At 38.1% G+C, this 22,448-nt stretch overlaps 3 long non-coding RNA genes across 4 annotated transcripts; 2 read left to right on the forward strand and 1 right to left on the reverse strand.

Annotated features, from left to right (window-relative positions):
- On the forward strand, window positions 207–14,371 carry LOC110270186. Its single transcript, XR_002359407.1, has 3 exons — window positions 207–216; window positions 14,160–14,230; window positions 14,324–14,371. It is a non-coding gene; the product is annotated as an uncharacterized LOC110270186 (long non-coding RNA).
- Window positions 14,397–17,594, forward strand: LOC110270184. Its single transcript, XR_002359404.1, has 2 exons — window positions 14,397–14,513; window positions 17,446–17,594. It is a non-coding gene; the product is annotated as an uncharacterized LOC110270184 (long non-coding RNA).
- Window positions 18,288–20,703, reverse strand: LOC110270183. Of its 2 annotated transcripts, XR_002359402.1 has the most exons (3): window positions 20,630–20,703; window positions 20,406–20,520; window positions 18,288–18,410 (listed from the first exon to the last, which is right to left on the reverse strand). It is a non-coding gene; the product is annotated as an uncharacterized LOC110270183 (long non-coding RNA). The 2 variants fall into 2 exon arrangements; XR_002359403.1 differs by lacking the exon at window positions 20,406–20,520 and having other exon boundaries at window positions 18,340–18,410; window positions 20,630–20,676.

Consider the following 22,448-nt stretch of genomic DNA (forward strand, 5'->3'; position numbering starts at 1 on the left):
ATGAAATCTGGGTGCTGCTAGCAACGTTTGACTCAACGTTGGCGCACCAACGTTTGCGTATCCACGCGTGCGCGTGAAGGCTGTGTTTTTTCCTTCCACCCGTGCGCATGCACCACGCTTACGCGTGCATTGCTAATTTCCCATTCCACGCGTACGCGTCATGGACGTGTGCGCGTCGATTCAAGTTTCTCAATTCCAAATTCTGGGCTTCTCATCGTGGACGTTGGAGGCAGCGTTTGATCACCAACGTTGCCTCTAACGTTGGCTGGGTCACGTGTACGCATGGATTAAGAAATTTTTCACTTTCACGCGTACGCGTCATTAACGCGTACGCGTCGCCCAAAATTCGTTTAGCTCCAGAAATGAACATTTTCGAGGACGTTGGAGGTAACGTTGGTTTGCCAACGTTCCCTCCAAGGTTGGCAGCCATGATTTCTTCTTCCGGGATGTTGCCTTCAACGTTGATGGGCCAACATTGGCTCCAACCTTAGCCTCTCCTTCTTTTCTTCCTTGCTCTTCCTCTGCTTCTTTTTACCTATCATCAACCAAACAAACTCATCAAAGCCTTGGTATAATCACAAGATTTTGCATCTTTCAAAATATCAATTAAATCTTGCAGAAAATCTCATAAAAATGCATAAAATCAACAATCTTTGATTGAATCAAGACAAGCATGAATTTCTCATCCAAACACTTACTTATTGCCTAAAAAATACATGAAAACTAGTAAAAACTAATGAAAAAGGCTTGTGAAACTAGCCTAAGATGACTTGTCATCATACACCCTCCTCAACATCAATTTCGAGCTTCTTGGAAGGAGGTTTTTGAGATTCACATGGTGGTTCAGCATCTCCTAAGTCTTCAACCATTTCTTCCTCTTCTTCAACAATCATAGCTTCCTCCAATTGCTCTAATACAAAATCCCACTCCTTATACTCCACCAGATTTTCTAATCTCTCCTTCATGCTACACTCTTCAATTGATTATCCACAATTGGCAATGGAAGTTCCTTGAGTGCATGAGTATCGGGAGGCAAAAGTGTTTACTACCTTGATCAAGGTGGCCGTGGATTCTAGTACCTCCCTTTTCATCTCTTCTTGGCTTTGAAAGAATTAAGTGAGAGAATCATCCATTGGGGCTTGGGGTGGATAGGAGGGTTCATTATTTTAGAGAAAGAATTTATAATAAGAAGATGGTTCTTCTTGATGGAAATATGGAGATGGTGTGTATTGAGGTGGTTCTTGGGAGTAATTATATTGGAGTGTGGGTGGTTCTATAGGTTTTCGCTCATAATGGTCACAAGGATGAGGTAAAGGTGATTGGTTATATGATGGATAAGGGTCATAAGAAGGTGTTTGGTAAAAAGGGGCTTGTGAGTATGGTTGAGGGCTATGTTGAGGAGGTGGTTCATAGGCATGTGGTGGTGGTTGTTGACAAGTACAATAAGGACTACCACATCCATTAGATTGGTATGCATTAGGATTGGAGTTATACTAATATAAAACCAGAGGGGGTTGCCAAGAAGGTTGTCTATATGCTTGAGGTTCTTCCCACCTTTGATTGTTCCATCCTTGATGCGTATCTTCATTGTAATCCTCATTTCCTATAACATAGTTGTAACCAATCTCATAGCCAAAAGGATGAGAATTCATAATAGCAAAGACAAAAACAAAAAGCACAAAAACAAGGAGATAAAATCTAACTACTAACTCAAACAAGCAATTCAACAAAAGAGCAAACTATTCACAATATTAACATATGTACAATAACTAATAACAAGCGCACATTTGCAATTCTCTGGTAACGGCGCCATTTTGATGAATGGATTTTTGTGTGGTTTAGATTTTCACAAATGAAATCTCGTTGCAAGTATAGTTTCTAAACCAACAAAGAATCCTCTCATGCAAAATTTGGTTGTCACAAGTAACAAACCCCAATAAAAATAACCGAAGTATTCAAACCTTGGGTCGTCTCTCAAGGAATTGCAGGGAAGTGTTCTTGCTATTGGTTATAGGACAAGTATTTAGGAGTTTTGAATAAAGGACAAGAAAAGTCAATATCAAGAATTAAACTAATAGCTAAGAAAGCTCTTGGCAAGGAATGAGAACTAGAAGTCCTATCCTCATTATCATCCTCAATTGTGACAAGAATTGTCCATTGCTCCACTTAGTTAACCTCTAACTATGAAGGAAAGTCAAATGGATATAATCAACTCGAGTCCACAAGTCCTAGTTAAATCATAGTGAAAGACTAGCTTTAGTGAAATTTAAGTCAACTAGCAACCTCCAATTATCAATCAACAAGAGAGTTTGATAACTCAAGAGTCTCCAATTACTTAACTAAAGCCAAGAGGAGAAAAATCTACACTAAAACCCAACCAAGCATTTTGTCAAACACTTGGAAAGCATAAAAGGAAAGCAAGATGAAATTGCAAGAAAAGTAGATCTACAACTACTAATGGGAAGGAACTAACAACAACAAGTTAAATCAACAATAAAGGAACACAAATCATAAATTGCATTAAAATGAAAAATAGAAGAAACAAGAGTGCATCAATAACAAAGTAAACAAGTACAAGGAGTAAAGTACAAAAGTAGAAAGAGGAAATGTAGAGGAACAAGAATTTGTAAAGGAAAAGTAAATCTAAGCATGAATTAAACCTAGATCTAAGAATTCCTAATCTACATCTAACCTAATTCTAGAGAGAAGAGAGAGCTTCTCTCTCTAGAAACTAACTAAAACATGATCAAAACTAAACTATGACTCCCCCCTTGACTCCTCTTGATTTCTGCATGTAATAGGCTTATAAACTGAGTTGGATTTGGGCCTGGGAAGCCCAGAATTCTCCCCCAGCATTTTCACTTTAATGAAGTCATGTGCGAGCATCGACACGTACGCATGAGTCGCTTGACATTTTACGTTCCACGCGTACGCGTCATGTACGCGGATGCGTCGCCATGTGACTTCAATTCCATGCGTGCGCGTCGATGAATGCATCCCAAATCCTTGATTTTCGATGATTTCTCCACTTTGCATGCTTTTCTCTTCATTCCTTTGATCTATTCCTAGATTTTTCAACCTGAAGTCACTAACAAACACATCAAGGCTTCTGTGGAATCAAATGGTGAATTAAAATTTGCTATTTTAAGGCCTAAAAAGTATGTTTTTACACTTAAGCACAATTTAGGAAGAAATCAAGAAACCATGCCATTTTATTGGATAAATGTGGGAATAATAGATGAAATCCACCAAAATTAAGCACAAAATGTACCACAAAATAGTGGTGCATCAAAATTCAAAGGGAATAATGGTTTTTTACCTTTACCCACAGAATAATTGGATGAAATCCAGCTATAACTCACTCTAGAGCACCCTTAAACTATTAAAATTTCACAATTCCTCAAAACCCAAAACCAATAAACATGAAATTGAAGATAGTAAAAGCTGGGTGAGAAATATCGAATTTCTTACTTTGTTTGGATAGATTTGAAGAGATCGACAAGATGGTCGCGTGGCCGTAAACGGTGCGGGGATCAGAGCTCCGGATTGAAAGTTACAAGGAATTGAAAATTGAGTTGGGAGGAGAGTTAGTGTTCAGGCTTGCTTCTTCTCTTCAACGGGTTTCCTTATGAAATAAAGAAAGGGAAGGCTGAACGTGTATGTATATATGTTGGTCCATGGGCCCAATACGGACTTGATTCATTCGGTTCGGCCCGTTAGTCCAATTTCGAGCCAAAATCTTTAAAATTAGCATTTTAATTCGTGTTTTAAATATTTTTACCTCTTCAAATTATAAAATTAAATTTTCTAATTTCTTGGACTCATAATTAATTTATTCGTTAATTATTTATTATTTCTCAAAGTTTTACATTTCCAACCTATTCTCGAAAATTAAATTATTATTTTATTCTAATTAAACGGCTAATAAATTTCCGGTTCTTACACGAAGATGCACTTGGAGAACACCTTGCCTCAAGTTTAGAGGTTGCTTCTTCGCTCGGCCACTTAAGTTCGAGATGCTAAGGTGGAGATCTCGAATCTTCGAGCCAAGTTCACAATCAAGGATACAGAGATTTCTAATGCCAATTCTCAAGTTAAGAGGCTGAATGTTGCGCTTGCTGCCTGATGGGGGAAAATGTCGGTAAAGATTTTTACAAAAATAAGCGCATTGTAAGTATAGTTCTAAACTGACAATTAAACCTCAATCAAATTTAAATTGTTTGTCACTTAATCTAACCCAATAAAATTAACCGAATTATTTGAACCTCGGGTCGTCTCTCAAGGAATTGCAGGGAAGTATGTTACTATTGGTTAGAGAGAGTATTTTTTTTGCTTTTAAGTTTAATAAGCAAGGAATGTAAATAACAAGAAAACAATTAACAACTAAGAAAAGTCCTAGCAAGTGTTGAGAATCGAAATTCCTATCCTCATTATCAATGTCAATTGTGATGATAATTGCAAATTGTATTCACTTAGTTAATCTCTAACAATTTAAGGAAACTCAAGTGAGTAAATCAACTCAAGTTCACAAGTCCTAATCAAAGACTAGACTTAGTGAAATTCAAGCCAACTAGCAACTTTCAAACACCAATCAACAAAAGACTTTTGATAATTCAAGAGTCTCCAAAATACTCAATCCAAGCTAAGAATACAAAAAGTTAATTTAAAATCCAACCAAGCATTTTATCAAACACTTGGAAGGCACAAAATAAAAGCATGGAAAATTAATAAGGGATAATAAAATCTAAACAACCAATTGCAAGGAATCAATAACAACAAATGAAGAAAGAAGCAATAAACATGAAATACTTCAAATTGCATTAGAAGAAATCAAATGTAACAATAGCTCATAAACATGAAAATGACGAAAAAGGGAAACAACAAGGGAGGAAGATGAACTAAAGTGCTTGAACAAATAAAAGTAAGAGAAAACTAAATTAAAGTAAAATTGAACCTGAACCTAAAGAGAAATTGAAAGAGAAATCCTAAAACCTAGAGAGAGGAGAGAGCCTCTCTCTCTAGAAAACTACATCTAAAATCTAACTAATTGTCAATCAATGTGTCAATGAGTGAATGACCCCTGCAACTCCACTCTGCAGCCTCTAATTTGGATTTTCGGGCCTGAAACTGGGTCAAAAAGAAGCCTAGAAATTGCCCTTATCATTTTCTACAAATTGCAGCACGTGATGCTTTGTCACGCGTACGCGTCGCCCACGCGCACGCGTCGCTTGGCAAAATCCTGGTCACGCATACACGTCATCCACGCATACACGTCGCTGCCAGTTTCTCAAAACATCATTTTCCTGTGTTCCTTCCACTTTTGCATGCTTCCTTTCCTTTCTCTAAGCCATTCCTGTCCTAGAAGACCTGAAAACACTTAACACACATATCACGGCATCGAATGGTAATAAAGGAGGATTAAAATTAGCAAATTTAAGGCCAAAGAAGCATGTTTTCAATCATAGCACAAAATTAGGAAGGAAAATGTAAAACATACGAATTATATGCATAAGTGTGAGAATAATTGATAAAATCCGCTCAATTCAATACAAAATAAACAATAAAATAGCGGTTTATCAATCTCCCCACACTTAAACATTAGCATGTCTTCATGCTAAGCTCAAGAGAAACTATAAGAGTGAAGAGGGATGGTAGGACTTATTTAAATGCAACCTGTCTATATGAATGAAACTACATGCAAAAATACTTCTACTTACTATCTATCTATATATATATGTGGTCATAGTGAGTCAAATTTCCAAGAAATCATATATGCACAATCAATGGCTAAATCAATCATATCAAAACACATTCACAGTTGAACTGAGTTATTCAAAAGAGTTCACAAACTTGCAAAATAAGCAATGATTAGATATAGACATATGGAGTTGAGCAATTGAACCCTCACTGAATGTGTATATGCACTCTAATTGCTCAAGTGTTTAGGGTTAAACTACTCAAATCTCCTCTAGTCATGCTTTCTAAAACTTTGTTCTTCATCTAACCAATCAACAAATATTTAGCATACAAATGCAAATATCATGAGGGCTTTTCAAGGCTGTAATGGGGCTACGGTAAGGGTGAGGATGTATGTATGGCCAAGTGAGCTATCAATTGAATCTTTGACTAATCTAAGTTCTCACCTAACACATGCACACTTTCTATACAATTCTAAAATCAAGCTTAGTCACCCAAAATCTCACTTTTTCATATTTTTACACACTCATGTATCAAGTCTAATTCCATCACATATGCATTGATCTTTTTATTGAACTTAACATTGGGGTAATTTTAACCCCTAGTCATTTGTTTTTTCTTTTGTTTTTATATGAAAGCATAAAACATCAATGCATATGGTTTTTATAATTTCACATGAGTAAGCACCCAAATTCTCAATATTTGTCAATAAAAGCAAAACACATTCTCATCAACCAAAGTTCTCATATTTCCTCACACTTAGTTGACACACACTCACTATCCCTAAGCTAACCAAAGATTCAAGTAGGACAATTAATTGTTTTTCCGCTTAAGGCTAGTGATGTGGTAATAAAAAGAACAAAAGGGGGTTAAAAGGGCTCAAAGTGGCAAATAAAGGTATAATCAAATGATGGCCTCAATCACATAATTGCATGAATATACACTAAATAATGGACATATAGAATGAAACAAACTAAATATTGCAATCATAGAGAAGAAAACACACAAGAATAAAAATCATAGTTAAATAATATAACCATATAATTAAGCTCAAAATCTCACAGGTTGTGTGTTCTTAGCTCAAAAACCATATTCCAAACTATATATATACATCATGCAAGTTTCAAAAAGTTTCAACTCAAATCAATGTTAATCTTAATGCCCTTTTTAAGAAAAAGATACATTCCTTGAAAATTTCATCAAATTGACCAACATTTATTATATTATATATATAATAAATGAAATGTTGTGATTATGAAAAGCTAAAAAAATTTTAGTCGACTCCCTATTTTCAATCAAATCAAATTCTCATATGCAAGAGGGTAAACTAAGCTCAATAATCCACATTTTTCAAATCACAACTAATAAAATAAAAGTGCAATTCAAACTAAAAATCTAAGATATATACAAGCCAAAGTGCAAACTACAATAGACTCAAAAGTATCCAGAATAATTAATATATACAAAAGCTAAAAGTGTAATAAAGTAAAAATGTGCAAATACTGAAAAGTAAAACAAAAAAATAAAAGCAAAAGTGTCTAAATGGTTCACCAAAATATAACTCTGTTGATGAAGGCGACCTCCCCACACTTAAATCACAGCATCGTCCTCGATGCTCTCAATCAGGCTGGGTGAGAGGGATCGTCGCCGACTGGTCCACCATCAGTTGCAGGTGGCTGTGTCTCTGGCGGATGCTCAGGCTGATTCGTCGCATGCTGTGCAACCTTCTGCTGGTCTTCCTCCTCTTACTCCTCCTCCTCCTAAGAGTGCTCCGATGGTATGTCAGGCTCAGAGGGAATGTCAGTACGCCGAGTAGTCACAATCAACTTCAAGTGTGCATAACGTTGCTTGTTGCGACGCTCAGACTGCTCATAACGTCATAACAAGAGCCGCTCCATCCGATCCATGCGCTCAAAGAGGTGATGCACAAGGCAGTAGACCGGCTATGATGTAGATGATGGTGCTGATCGAGATGGTGTAGATGGTCCTGCTGCAGCTGAAGAAGTAGTCGGCTCAGTAGCTACTGCTATGGCCGCTTGGGCTCTGCGCCAGGCTACTGGGCGGTCACCAAACCAATCACCCCAAGGCATAACCTTCTCCTTACCGTGAACAGCTGGTGCCTCATCGCCCTGCTCCCAAGGTACCTCAGCCCGTTGAGCTAGCTGTCTGACCAAATAAGGGAATGGTAGGTTGCCTCTGATATTGGCCTGGTACATGTATTTCTTGATGAGTTGTGGAAGGTACAACTCCTTCCCCTCTAAGACAGACCAGATCAGAACTACCATATCAGCCGGGACCTCAGTAGAATGAGTACTAGGCATGACATATGTGCATAGGATCTGCTGCCACACCTTGGCCTCCTTTGTTAGATAATCGAACTTAATGCCCCTTGGAGTCTCTTTTGAGGATCCTCACTCCTAGGGGGCATCAGGAAGGGCAACCATATGATGCACTGCATCCCAATCAAAACTCATGTATTTAATATCCTCTTCAACCTGATGGAAGGCATCTTTATCACTGATCTTAGGCTAAAAGTGGAGGATGTCCTCAACAGCCTCCTCTGTAATCAAAATCTGCCTGACTCTGAGATGAACTGCATCAAGGGTCGCTCGGTAGAAATTGCAATAAAACTCCCAGACCCAAGACTCGTTCACTCACACTAGCTCTCTGTCTAGAAACCCAACCCCTCTCCTCAATCCGATGCTCAGTATACTGCTTCAGATCGGAGGGTACAGCTAGTTTCTTTTCCCAAATTAAGATCCGCTTATCAAAGTAAAAAAATATCAGCTCACAGTATAGGTTGGCAAACTTATATGAGTTGGTAGAAGGCGTAGCTTGGTCAGCCTTCTCCTTCTCATTAAGCTTCCGCTCAGATAAGCCGAAGGTCGCCGGCTCAGTGGATGGCTATGACCTTTTCCTCTTACTGGAGGCGACCTTGGCTTTGCCTTTCCCTCTGTCAGACATCCTGAAAATAAAAATTACAGGATACAGAATATTAAGTCAAAGCAGAGAAACAGAAAGGCAAACAATATGTAAGCAACACAAATAGAAGATAGGCAACAGAGGAGTTAAAGCTAAAACATGAAGTGAGTCAGAAAGAGATAAATCCTTAGAATAAAAGAAAGGTAGGATTAAAAAAAATCAATCAGAAATCACAATCAAAGAATCTATACAATGAAATTCAGAATGCTTGTTTGTTAAGAAACAACAAGTTTCATGCCTCGAAAGAAATTAAAGGAGTTAGTTTGAAAAGGGTGAAAACTAAAAAGAAAAGTGAGACAGTCAATTTATTTAAAAGTTAGAAAAGTGGGTTAAAATTAGTGACATGGTAATGTAGTTACTAACTAAAAGAAGTTCAAAAGGTTTAAGAACAAGCAAGCTCACTGATGAGCGGATAATTTATACCCTTTTTGCAATTGTTTTTACATAGATTTTAGTATATTTTATTTACTTTTTATTATATTTTTATTATTTTTTATGAAAAAATCACATTTCTAGACTTTACTATGAGGTTGTGTGTTTTTCTATAATTTCAGGTATTTTCTAGCTGAAATTGAGGGACCTGAGCAAAAATCTAATTCAGAGGCTGAGAAAGGACTGCAGATGCTGTTGGATTCTGACCCTCCTGCACTCGAAGTATATTTTTTGGAGCTACAGAAGCCCAATTGGAGCGCTCTCAATTGCGTTGGAAAGTAGACATCTTGGGCTTTTCAGAATATATAATAGTCCATACTTTGCCTGAGATTTGATAGCCCAATCTGTCGTTAAACGCCAGCCAGGGACCCTTTTCTGGCCTAAAACGCCAGAACTGGCACAATTCTTGGCGTTAAACGCCCATTTTGGCAACCAGGGTGGCGTTTAACTCTAACTTGAGGCATATGCACGTGAAAGCTTGAAAGCTCAGCCCAAACACTCCGCAAGTGGGTCCTGAAAGTGGATTTCTGCACTATCTGCACTTAGTTACTCATTTTCTGTAAACCTAAGTTACTAGTCTATTATACAAAATACTTTTAGAGATTCATTTTTTAAATCATGACATTTCACACTTGATATTGTATCTTCTACGGCATGAGTCTCTAAACCTCATAGGTGGGGGTGAGGAGCTCTACTGTGTTTCAATGGATTAATGCAATTACTACTGTTTTCTATTCAATCACGCTTGATTCTATTCTAAGATACTCGCTCGTACTTCAATATAGAGAATCTGATGATCCGTGACACTCATCATTATTCTTAATTCTATGAACGCGTGCCTGACAACCACTCCCGTTCTACCTGAGCTCAACGTAGTCATTGGGCGACAGCTTGAGTGCGTATCTCTTGGGTCTCTAATCCACGGACCGAGTCCGTCAGATCAGAACCTTCGTGGTAGAGGCTAGAACCAAATGGAAGCATTCTTGGCATCCAAAAAGTCTAAACCTTATATTTGGTATTCCGAGTAGGATCTGAGAAGGGATGGCTATGACGAGCTTTAAACTCACAAATGTTGGACGCAGTGACAGTGTGCAAAAGGATAGAGAGATCCTATTCACACGCTAGTGAGAACCGACTGATGATTAGCCGTGCGGTAGCTGTACCTGGTATTTTTCATCCGAGAGGATCATACAGCCTGCCATGGAAGGAAGCCATGCGATTTGAAGAAGAAGACAGTAGGAAAGCAGAGATTCAGACGACAGAGCATCTCCGGAACCTCAACCTGTTCCTCATTACTGAATCACAAGTAACACTGAATTCATGTTATTTACTTTTCATAAACAAAAAATCATTTTTATCATTAATCTCCTAACTAAGATTTACAAGATAACCATAGCTTGCTTCAAGCCGGCAATCTCCGTGGGATCGACCCTTTCTCACGTAAGGTATTACTTGGACGACCCAGTGCACTTGCTGGTTAGTTGTGCGTAGTTGTGAAAAGTGTGATCACAACTTCGTGCACCACCCACATCCATGCATACAATGCAAGTCATTGATGATAAAACATGTAATGAAAGAAGCACAAAAAGAATTGAAATCATCAACAATGCATTTCAAATAGAAAGGGAACCAAAAGGAACGGAAATGCTAACCCATCTCCCCATGAAATGGCTTCGGTTTAATCCAAATAAATCACAATTCAAAAGTACTAAAGTCAATTCATGAGTGGAAGTTGAGTAAAACAGTTTTAAAAAAAATTTGGGCAACATTCCGACAGTAAAATGAGTGTTCCCGGATTAAACATACAGCAGCAAATCAATAAGTCATGTGAATTTAGAGAAATTTAAATAGATGCAGTGAACAGTAAATCCATATGATTCAGATAACATTAAGCTAGAGCAGCATAGCAGCAATATGCAGCTCATATGAGTTCAAAACAATTCAGACAAATTAGCAACTATAATTTCATATGAGCTGATATACACATTCAACAAAGCAGCCAATTTTAATCCATCAAACCAAGTTTCATATGAATATATCAACTACTAAGCACACACAAATCACATGTGCATTCATATGAACTAAACAAATAAGCCATCATGCAGCAGCAAGGGCAGGCAATATTCTGAACATATCTGTAAACCAGAAGAAGGAATAAAATCTAGAACATACTTATTCCAAACAGTAGCAATAAATAAGAACACAGCAGCAATAACAAGTTAGAATCAGACATTAAGCAAAATCGGTATCATTGCAGACAATCCATAAATTGCTCATATCAAATAGCAATCATCAGAAATAGGGAAACAACAAGTACAACTATGCAGCACCATCCACAAACCAAATTAACACAGGGGCAAGTCACTACCAGCAACAGAAAAACTAAGTTCAGATAGAATAAACAACAGAATTCAAACCTAAATCCACTACAAAATCATTTATCTACCTAACCGCATGCAATTCTAACTAACTAACTAAAATGTAATTAAACTAAGCCAACTATACTAACTAAACAGAATAGAGAGAATACAGAAGGAAGAACAGGGGAAACCTGGAAGGGGTTTCAGAAGCAGAAGCAAAGATAGAAACTGGAAGGGGGAGAGAGCTGTGCCGACCTAGAGACGGCGGATACTGAAGGCGGTGATGAAGGTAGAACGGCAGCATTGAACTCAGGAAGCAGGGGAAGAAGTAGAGCCACAGAAAAAAGGCAGATCAGATGCAATGCTTGAAGAATCAGGCGAGGTCGTTGAGGAGGAGAGGAAGGGAAGAGTAGGGGTGATGAGTGGTGGAGATCGCCGGCGTCAATGGGGGCCGCGGTGGTGCTTGTGTCAGCGGAGAACATGGGCGGATGGATAGACAAGAGGGATAGAGAGAAAAAGGAGGTAGAGAAGAGAAAAGGGAAGAGAGGGAGAAGAGTGGTCGGCGACGGCTCGGGGTCGCCGAACTGGGGCGGCCGGTGGTGGTTGATGGAGGGTGGTTATGGGTAGGTTGAGTTTGTAGAGGAGAGAAGAGAGAAAGGAAACGTTGGAGGTTGAAAGTGAGTGAGCGATGCGAGTGCGTAGGGTTCACGCGTAAGGGGTGTTAGTGAATTTAAATTCACGTGTACGTGTGACTCACGCTTGAGCGTGGAGGAGAAAAATAGGAATCAACACGTACGAGTCGTCAACGCGAACGCGTAAAGGGAGAAATATGAAGATGACGCGTACGCGTGAAGCACGCGTACAGAGAAACCCCATTTTTAGGGTTTATCTTGTATGGATTTTGAGGGTTTTATCGATGTTCTTTCACACTTATTCATATAAAATGCATGGTTTTGTGCTTCCTTCCCGATTTTTGCCTCATGGATGAAAACATGCTTCTTTTACACTAAATGTGTTATATTTGAAATGTTTTCTATTACCATTCGATGCCGTGATCTATTTGTTAAGTGATTTAAGAGTTTATAGGGCAAGGATGGCCTAGAAGAGAGGAAGGAAGCATGCATAAATGGAAGGAGCATAGAAATTGGAGCTTTGGAGATTGAGCAGCGATGCATATGCGTGCGTTGCGCGTATGCGTGGATGCGTGCCACTGAGATCGACACGAGGAAGCCAGAGCTAGAAGCCGGCGCATTCGCGTGGCTGGTCCAGAACCTCATGGACGCGCACGTGTTCTTTACGCATGCGCGTGGATCGTAAAAACCCCAACGACGTGGACGCGTGCTGTACGCATACGCGTCAGTGCTCGCACGTGATTTTTAAGAAAAAATGTGCCTAGCAAATTCACAGAAGCTGTGGGGCCCAAGCTGAACCAATTCTGGCTCCAAAACATTTAAGAGGACCAGGGATAAAGGGATAGGGATTCATTCACTCATTTTAGAGATTTTTCTAGTTAGTTTTGGAAGTTACATTTTGTAGAGAGAGAAACTCTAGCTTCTCTCTAAGGTTTTGCTTCTCAAATTGGAATTCTCTTGGATCCATTGGTGAGATCTATTGTCAATTTGTAACAACCCTAGTTTTTAAAAATCAAATAATTAGTTATTTGTGATTTATTTTATTTGTTGATAATTTTATTTTAAGAAAATTATTTTACCAAAGGTAATTATTTTATAGTTATATTATTAATATCTTTATTTTATAATTTAAATTAGAAATTGAACATTGAACTTAGCAATATGATGATAAACAATGATCCTAAATATTTTTAATAGAGTATATTTGATTCTAAAATTACTCTACTATTCAATTTTATCAAAATATCTATTCATATCTATCCATATTACTTTATAAAATCCCTAATTTCTAACACTAATTCCTAAATCAAACTAGAAACCCTAATTTCCTAAATTGAGGAACCCTAACCCTTTCACCCTCACCACACTCAGCCGCACCCCCAGTTCCCCTCTTTCCTTTCCTAAACGTAAAACTCACTCACACAGAACTGAGAAAGAAGCGCAGAGAGAGTGGGATCCGAGAGAAGAGGGAAGAGCATCGCCGGAGGGGGCTCCACCGTTGCCGCCACTGTTCGTCGGGCCCTGCTACGCCGTCGCCACCATCCCCAGCGTCGCCCAGCCTTGCCCGCGCTGCAGTGCCTCCTGTCAGCCATTCGTGGAGCCACAGAGAGCATCGCCGTTGAAGCCATGCTATCGCAGAAGGAACCATTGGAGGAAGGCGAGCCCGAGGCCAGAGCGGAAGGAAGAAGGCGTCGTTGTGCCTCCCACCACCGTCGCCGTTCAACCTCGTCCTGCCACGCCTTTATGGTCTCCATTGCTGCGAGCTCGCCACTGCCGAGGAGAAGCTGCCGTCGCGTCTTGTCTCGCCGTCACTGTTGCTGCCCTAGAGCTCGCCCACCGTCGTCATTAAGGGGCCAGCAGAGAGAGAGAACGAACGTGGGTCAAGGTCGTCACCAGGAAGAGGAGCTATGCTCCACGCCACCGTCACCACCAGTCCACGGCCACCACTGCGAGTTTTCCACCGTCGTCATTCTAGTGCCGCCATTCATGCCCTCCGTTCCCTTCGTCATTCTGTCCATCATCACCAGCATTGAAGACAGCTTCTACCAACAACAAGCCTGAAGGGAAGCGCCACTGCTATTGCCCAACAGTAGCTTCCCCTGCGTTCCCTATTCCATTCCTGAAACTGTAACACTCTTGCTCATGCTCTGTTTCCCAAATCTATTTCTCTACCATATCTTGTTCTGATTACAATAAGTATATGTTAATGTCTCTGTTTAGTGTTATCGTCCTTATCCGGAACCACTGATGTCACCGCTATAGAAGTGATTGGGATAGGTGCGATTTTCATTATTGTTGCTGCCCCAGAAGAAGTGAGGCTGCTACTACTGTTCCGGCCACATTGGCTGTTGTAAACTAGGAAAAAGAAAGGGATCGTTGCGTTTAAATTCGACGGTTTCGACTAATTAAGGTAGGGGATTTAATGTTTTTAATTTAGAATGCCTAAGAAGTTAATTAGATAAGTGCAAATGGTTAATAATAGTTAAGGACTTCTTAATTTACATGAATGACTTGAAATGTGTTTGAGAATGGTTAGCTATTGCAATTTTTCTGAGTTATGATTTGAATTAAATATGGTAGTGAATGGTGATTAAGCTTGTGTTACTTACTGAATTGAAAATATGTTGAGTTACTTATTGAGAAAAACTGACATGTTGATGATTAATGAGTTGAGTTTGAATTGTGATTGGTTAATGCTATGACTGATATTGGTTTTCTGACTTTAATGGATTTGTTGACATTTCTGATTTTATGTGATATTGCTGAATTGGTTGAAATGGGGTTGTGGTTACTTTGAATTATAATTGAAATTAGATGCGGTTGTGAAATATGATTGAATTATTGATTCTGCGATGAATTGGTTGAGATTCTAATTTTGAGTGAATTATTGACTTGTTTGATGTTGAATTGGATATTTGATGTATGAGAATGGCTGTGAAGTTTACTTGTGACTAGTTGCGATTGGTTTTGGTGGTTATTGAAGGATTGGAACTAAGGGATTAAACTGTTTAGAGAACCTGTGATTTTCTGAAATAATATAGTAAACTTTAAGAATATATAAATAATTTATTAATGGTTAGACTAATTTTCTGTGTCATGATTTATTGATTCTGACTTGGCTGTGATTGTGACTGGTTTCATTGTTGTAAGCGATTAATTGATGAGGTTGATTTTGGTTTGAGGCTATGCTTGTTACCTAAATTTCGGGTTACATTGATTTCTTAATTTGGTTGCTATTGTTGATTTAAGGTTAACTAGAGTTGATTTTGAGAACGGTTAAAGGATTGGAGGATGATTACTGAAATATTTTCCTAAAAGTGTGATCTTTAGAATAAAATGGTAACTTTGCTAATAACTAAATAACTTTAAAAATAACAACAAATATGAAGAGTTGATGTTGGAGTATTTGTTATGAATCCTTGAAATTGGACCGGTTTACTTTTAAAGAGTGGTTTATGGAAATTCTGATTTTAATTGATGAAAGGATGTTAGTTCTTAAACTGAATTGTGATGAGATAATTATTGAGAATCTGTCATGATAGTTGCTGATAAACGGATGGAGAATTGATTGAGTTTAATTTGAAAGGCTTCTATGACTTATGAATTTAATTATAAATTGATGAGATGAAAATTGGATTGTTGGAATATGTGAGAATTGCGAATTGTGAATTTTCTGGTTGCTTGAGAATCTTGTAGTTGATAATTGTTGAGAAAGGATTGTTGAATTGTTGAGAAAGAGGGAACCCGTAAGGGTGGCTAAGTCCGAGTTTTAGGGGAGGTGCTGCCAAAATTTTATAAAAATCTGAGGTTTCATTTGAAAAGTTATTTTAGAAGCTTTGAATTTGGAAAATATTACTTGAGCTTTATTTAGTAAAGAAAAGAATTATTCTATTTTAATTTCGACATACCAACGAAAGGTTTATGTTTCAAAATTAAATTATTTAAGAAAGAAACTATATTTCAAGATTGATTCAATATGAAAAGATTTATGCTTTGGGCTTGAAATAGAGGATTACTTTTCAGGAGTTTGGTGAATTTTATAATATTTGAATCCAAATGATAAAGAGAAATGTTTCGAGCTAAGATGTTGTAAAAGTGAAATATGTGAAGTTTGTATAGTATGATTGAATAAAGAAAGAGAGAGATATTGTATAAGAATATGTAACTGGAGATGAATAATGAGAATGATAACTTATGATGATAATTACACTGATTCTTTTGAGGAAAGGTATTCAGTTTGTGAAATTGTTGGCAAGGACGTGGGTTTTGTCCCACTTGCGTATTTATGATTATAAAAGAGAATAAAAAGCAGAGGACCTGTTGAAAGGTCATTTGTTGCTTGAGGCAACCCAAGAGATGTGTTTATTCATTTGTTGCATTAAGGCAACGCCAGATATACTTATGTGATGATCTGCTGTATTGAGGCAGTCAGATAGATGGTGGTACGACCACTGAGAACACTTTCCTGGGATACCTTGCTATAATGCTTTGCTGTAAGATAGAGGTTGCTTACAGAGGTATCGAGATGAGTGTGCTCCTGTAAGACAGAGGTTGCTTACAGTGAGTGTGTTGTTGCTCTTGTAAGACAGAGGTTGCTTACAGTGAGTATGTTGTTGCTCCTGTAAGACAGAGGTTGCTTACAGTGAGTATGTTGTTGCTCCTGTAAGACAGAGGTTGCTTACAGTGAGTCTGTTGGGCGTATATCGGCTAACAAGTGCCGCCCTGCAAGACAAAGGTTGCTTGCAGTGAGTATTGCCAACAGGAAAGTCTTATCCAGACAAAGGTTGTTGGGTAACGTCGGGAGGGGTATGTAACCGACAGATGAGCTCATTACCTGCGCTAGGGCTAAACATGCATCATCCTTATTTGCGCATCTGCATTTGATTTTGTTTGCTTGTTTTATTTCTTTATAATTTGTGTTGCTTGTCTTGTTTCTTTGTGATTGTGCTGTTTGTCTTAGTGACTTTCTTGTGTGTTTGATTAGATATTTTTGTTGATGCTGTGAACCTAGTAAAGTATTGAGGAATGGTATTTGTGAAACAAGGTTTGGGTATATTATTTATGTGGCTGATTTACTTAGTTACTGTGATGGTTGAGGAATGCTATTTGTAGCTGATGAATTGCTAATGCGGTTGAGACTTTATGTAAGTAATATGATTTAAAGAAAGGAATTTAAACGGTTTCAAGTAAGTCTTAAGAAATTTTTGAAAAGGTTTGATAAAGAAAACTACATTGGAAACTTGAGTTAATTATTTGCATGTAAATCATTACTTTTACGGTGTTTCCATTCCCTACTGAGAACATGTGGTTTGTTCTCACCCCAAAATCTTCCACCCTTTCAGTGACACAGGTTCGAAGACTCAGTTTGAAGCTGCGGGCGATTCTAGAACTTATTTACGAGTTAAGTGTATGAGTTAATTTTCTTTCATAGAGTTCCCTCGCCCTTATTGCTTAAGATTTTTATTTTATACAGAGGGATAGGATTTGTATCTGAGTTTTATTTGAAATCCTTTGTATGACAGATATTATTATTAATAATTATGTGATTATTATTACTTGGTGATGTTTGCTATATGATTTTAATTAATAAAAACAAAAATTTCTGGTATTTTTACTAAAATTGAATCGCGATATCGAACTAAAGGCTTAATAGTAAATAGTTAATAAGGAAAACAGGTCAGTAACGCCTTACTTTTGGTACGATCATGACGTGTTGGAAGTTGGGTCGTTACAAATGGTATCAGAGCAGTTCGTTCCTGTTAGAGCCTTGGGAATGGACTGACTATGCTTCATTGCATACTCTGAGTGTTTGTCATGCTTTGTGACTTGTTCTGATAACAAGAGTTTGTGTTTTATTTGCATGACTGTCTGATGATTAACACTGTTAGTTTACCATTTCATACTTCATGGTATTAGGTCTGGCTGTAACACCCTAACTATCAAAATGTCACGCTTCCGGCTGCGCCACTCTGATAGCTCGAGTATTACCACGACTTATATAATATTTAAGACTAAAATATGAGCCTGTTTAAAACTTAAAACCGCATAACACTTCGATAACTCTTTTTCGTGAAAACCTAAACATACATGCACATACAATTCAGATATAACCTTAAGATATATATATACATATACATAACACTAGTTTACAATTATACATATCATAATTTTCTATCCCTCTTACAAGCTTCATAAAGATAAAGGTGAGGGAAAAATAATAGCTACGGTGATACAAAAAGACCGAATAAACAGAAAATAAATATAACTCTCCTGAAGCTTCGTCTTCCATATCCTGAAAAGGAATAACCTGTAGGGGAGTGAGAACGTCGTCCTCGCTTGTTCTCACTATAGGATTACAGAATTTGCTATAACAAGATACGTAAAGATAAGATCATTTTTAGAGTTCAGTGATCATTACTCGTCTTATGAGTCTTTCCAAAAACCATAGGTTCACATTCGAAATCCAGAAAATTTCTTTTTGAAGACTTGCTAAATTTCTCAAATATTCTAAAACAAAACCTTTTTCCTTTAAAAAAAATGTCTGAAATGTTTTTCCTAGACTGCAATCGTGAAAGCAGTTACCTACGCGGTATAAATGATCATCCCATTCCAAGCATAGGTTCATTAAGTCAAACACAATCACAATTAATGTGGTTCAAGCACAATCAAGAGCAATTACAACAAGTATAACAGTTAGTAGTTAACATAAGTATTCACATAGGCAAACCAAATACAATATGCACACCCAAACAATATCACATAGATGCAAATGATGAATGCCTGTCCTACTGGCTGTGATATCACATTGTCGGTTCAATTGCCAACTCGACACATTCCCATGGGAATGTTGCCTTTCGATCACATATAAATGGGAACCCTTTGGGATAACGTGCCCGCCACACGGTCCAGGATGTCAGTGCCTGCACACTCCTGTGATCCGAAAGGATGTGAGCGGGATACTTTGCCTCCGACCTCACATCTACATGTAAGCGGGATTAACCACCGTCCTTACGTGGGCACCGTAACCTCGACAAGCGGGATTAACCACCGTCCTTGCCAGGCGCAAACAACTTATCAACAATCTCGTCAATTACCAAATCTCTCAGCATAAGCGGGACGAACCCGGCCCTTATGCCTACCAAACAATAACTCATCAATCTTGATGATATCTACAATCAATCAGGCTCAAAATCTTAATTCAAAATCATTCTTGACCCATTTACTTTTAAGTAACAAACGTAGTCAATTCACAGCTAGCCAAGAATCACTTTTCAAAACGGAGCCACTTTCCACATCTTTCCAATACTTCTAAAGATCTCAAAACCATGCCAAGTTCAAAATCTCTTTGAAAGACTCAAAACCATTCATTTCTAAATCAAGATTTGGTCGTAAGATTCCTCAGCGGAGTCTCAAGACTTCAGGGGAGAATAACCTAACTCATTTCTTAAATTCCTTGAAAACCTCCGAAACTTTAACTTCTTGAGTTGAATAAATAGAATAGGGATAAAATCCAAAACCAAATCGTGTTTCCAATTATTTCGCACCAATTTCAAAACCAACCAAACTTAAGCCAAAACTAAATCATTTTTAAACCGAAAACCAATTTCAGTTTCATTCTTAAATCTGTTTCAATTTTAATAAATCAAAGTTCTAGAAAATACTTCAAGCTCTTCCTAAATGTCGTAAAGTGAAATAGATTAATTGAAAACCACGTTTATTTTAAACCCATTAAAACCCCCTCCAAAATCTGTTTACGTAAATCAATTTCCAAAACATAAAAATTTCATATTTAAATTGATTTTTAAGACATAATTCCTTTCTTAATAATTACATCCAAGATATAGAGATTTTCCTACTAAGGCAAGTTCAAACATAATTTATTTCTCAAATATTTAAGTCAAAGCATAATTCATTCTTTTCTAAAATAACAATTCCAATCAAAATCTCAGATTTTCTAGAAATTTCGGCAGCATCTCCCCTAAAACTTGGACTTTGCCACCCTTTTCGGGTCCCAACAAAACCAATCATCAATCCTTTCTGACGGGTTCAAGACTAAATCAGTTTTCAATAAAACAAAACTCAACTTTCAAATTATAAAAAATCATTCAAATCAACCAATCCAGAAATCTCCAATTTATCAAAATCAGACATTGTTACAATCAAACAAGCACCCATATTCATTCAAGATAAAACCAAACAATTCATAAGACTCACATAACCACCAGAAATACATTTTATACAGCATATCTATTTATAAAAACTTCCACTTTAAAATGAATCAGTTTGTATAAAAAGCCCCTACCTCGATACATTGAAATCACAACCCAAACTCGCTAACTGACTCCTTTCGTATTGACCCGAATCGACTGCAGTCAAAACCTCAGCTCCAACCCGCTTTCTCAGCAACCACAACCACTCTAATCACAATATATAATAGCCAAGATTAACTCTCATAACAACGAATGCTACAACACCTCAACGTAAAATGGAGCAGTAACTAGAGGGCTTTCAGATCGAGACGCTTACCGAACGAAGAAGGAACGGCTGAACCGAAATAGTGGCGGTCTCTGAACCGGCTTGGTGGCAGCCCGGCAGCCACCTCAAATGGCAGCGGCGACCCGGACTTCGGCAATGGTGGCTAAAACCCACATACGCAAACGATAAAGTTTCCAGAATTTTAAACGAATGAAAACCAAATTCAAAACCCTTACCGGTAGAGTTTTCCGGCGACGGCAGAAATGGCCAGAAGCTCCAGCGATGGTCCCAGAAGTCACAGAACCACTCCCGGCGGTCAGAGTCACGAAGACGTAGCTCCTTTCTCCGGCAGCGGCACCTACGACGGCAGTTCCGACGGAGGCAGCGCCGGCGACGCGAACGGCGGCTGGGCACGATAGTTAGACTCCCAACTCAGCCTCAGATCTCTCTCTTGTTTGCTCTGCGATGACGTAGGGACGGCGGCTCGGCTTTAACTTCTTATTATTTCATAACTACTAATGTTATAATTTAAATATATAAAATAACTCAATAATTATAAAATTAGATAAAATCTTAATTTAAATAGCCCAAACTCATTATTTTTAGATTTCTAGAACTTTAAGTCGTAAATAGAGAAATACTCCATAAGCATAGAGTTTGGATAAAAACCTTAATTTTTTTCAAATCCAATTAATCAAAACTACCTTTAATACCTTCAATAAGATAATTTATGAAATTAAAAATATAAACAAATATATGACTTGAGATTAGTTCAAAATAGGACTTCTCAAAAGTCTTGGGTCTTACACTGGCCAACTTAATACTAATGATTTATGTATATGGAAACACTAATGGGTTATCATAGACGAAATAGAAGAATAGGTGATGCGATTCACGGGGTTTGGGAGCGTTAGAAGTTATAAAGTTAGCTTCGTTTTGACCTGTAATCTTTATTTGTGCCACATGAACTCGTGCCATCTTTTTCTTCATTGCTTTCATTGGAATTCTCTGGTTTGAATTTCCTTCTTAGAATGTGATTTGATTGTTTCCCAACCATACCTTGTCATTCTTGTATACCTTTGCTTGCCTGTGAATCTGATTTCTGACGTAATTCTCTGAATTTTCATCCTTGGGCAATGCCTATGTCTCTGTCCATATATTCTACTTTCTTTGATTTCAGTTTGAACTTATTTTCTTATAAATATTGAGTTTGAACTATATTTTATAATTATATGATTAATATGTTTATTTTATAATTTAAATTAGAAATAATTGATTGAACTTAGCAATATGATGATAATGATCCTAAATATTTTAGTATATTTGATTCTAAAATTACTCTACTATTCAATTTTATCAAAATATCTATTCATATCTATCCATATTACTTTATAAAATCCCTAATTTCTAACCCTAATTCCCAAATCAAACTAGAAACCCTAATTTCCTAAATTGAGAAACCCTAACCCTTTCACCCTCACCACACTCAGTCGCACCCCCAGTTCCCCACTTTCCTTTCATAAACGTAAAACTCACTCACACAGAACTGAGAAAGAAGCGTAGAGAGAGTGGGATCCGAGAGAAGAGGACCGTTGCTGCCTCTGTTCGTCGGGCCCTGCTACGCCGTCGCCACCATCCCCAGCGTCGCCCAGCCTTGCCCGCGCTGCAACGCCTCCTATCAGCCATTCGTGGAGCCGCAGAGAGCATCGCCGTTGAAGCCATGCTATCGCAGAAAGAACCATTGGAGGAAGGCGAGCCCGAGGCCAGAGCGGAAGGAAGAAGGCGTCGTTGTGCCTCCCGCCACCGTCGCCGTTCAACCTCGTCCCACCGCGCCTTCATGGTCACCGTTGCTGCAAGCTTGCCACTGGTG

The sequence above is a fragment of the Arachis ipaensis genome, chromosome B03 (genome assembly GCF_000816755.2).
Source record: "Arachis ipaensis cultivar K30076 chromosome B03, Araip1.1, whole genome shotgun sequence".
In the NCBI taxonomy this organism is placed as follows: domain Eukaryota; kingdom Viridiplantae; phylum Streptophyta; class Magnoliopsida; order Fabales; family Fabaceae; genus Arachis; species Arachis ipaensis.